The sequence below is a fragment of the Octodon degus genome, unplaced genomic scaffold (genome assembly GCF_000260255.1).
Source record: "Octodon degus isolate 3935 unplaced genomic scaffold, OctDeg1.0 scaffold00127, whole genome shotgun sequence".
Lineage (NCBI taxonomy): Eukaryota > Metazoa > Chordata > Mammalia > Rodentia > Octodontidae > Octodon > Octodon degus.
The window spans coordinates 6760826-6762223 of NW_004524703.1; the positions used below are offsets into that span (position 1 = coordinate 6760826).

The 1398-nt window shown below is 32.3% G+C and overlaps 1 protein-coding gene across 6 annotated transcripts in view; it reads left to right on the forward strand.

Moving 5' to 3' along the window:
* The window catches only part of Ryr2 (ryanodine receptor 2), a 681083-nt gene that overhangs the window by 296033 nt on the left and 383652 nt on the right, over positions 1–1398 (forward strand). The window lies entirely within an intron of this gene.

Here is a 1398-nt window from a genome sequence, read left to right on the forward strand (position 1 = left end):
ATATATATATTTCACTACAAAATGGTCCTTCGTTTATATTCCTCTTTTTTGTTTAGTTTTGTCAGAGAAGGGTATTCCATTACTATTTAGATATTGTAGGTGTGTGAATTCAGCAAAATAATCCAATATAGTCCAGTAGTCCATAATAGTAGTGGGTTGTCCATAGGACTGGCAGTGTCAGAGTTGTTGACTTGAGCCTTTTATAGCTCAGCATATTAGTATGGCTTTACTTTTTATATCTTGCTTTTATACATTTTTACTGGATGGTTAAGACCAAGACAAGGCAAGAAATGTAACTTGTATCTGACAAGGTCAGTCAAATCCCCTCAGGATTTACCCTGAAACCCTGTACTGCAGTTTATAGATCCTTAGTCAGTGTCAGCCATGTGGATGAGTCACAGCCATTGCTCATTCCAATAATTTAAAAGACTTTTAAATTATGAGAAATATATCTTTATTCTATAGTATTTGGAAATTAAAGAAGAAAAATTATACTAATATGAGATTATACTAATTTGAGAAAACTATTATTCAAAAGCTCTCATAAATTATACTAATAAGATAAAAGTACTTATTATACTAATATGAGATTATATTAATATACAAAAACTTGGAGATTTTAAAAAACATTTCCAAATCTTTTTACATAATTGTGATCTTAGTGTATCACCAAATTTATAGCATGATTTTAAACACATGAGCATTTTCATATGGTTTAAATTGTTGACCAACATAATTTTTAGTGACCTGCAATAGTCAGATATGTCAAACTATAATAAAATTAATCATTTCTTTTCTTAAAAAGATAGTTTCCATATTGCATGCTTTAGTTACTTTTCCTGTTGCTAAGACAAAATACTGGCCACCCAAAATTAAAGGAGTGTAAGTATAAAGGAATGTAAGTTTGCCAGCTTTTAGTTTCTAGAGGCTTCAGCCCATGATCGGCTGGCCCCAAAGGAAGGGACATCACAGAGAAGAGACAGTTCCTGATAGCCAGAAGGCAGCAAAAGCTTCCAAGCAGCAAGCAACAAGTGACAAGGACTGGGTACCCTCTTCTGTTCCTTACATCTTCATTTTCTCTTTATTTTTATTTTATTTTATAAAGAGAGTACAAAATAGTATTAAAATAGAAAAATTACAAGTGATACAGAATTTCACTTAACAAAGCAGTATGAAGTTCACAGTATTTGTTGCAATGCAGTGTTGTCTTCAAACCAGTTATTCATATTACCAAATATATGCATGCCAAATTGGAAGAAGGAAAATATATGTAAGAAATTAAGGAGACAAACAGGAGAAACAGTTGAAAAAAAGGAGACAAAACAGATTAAACATTATCTGCTTCTTTCTACAGGCTGCTCATCCTTAGTGCAAATAGGTCTTATGCCCCGGGTGAGG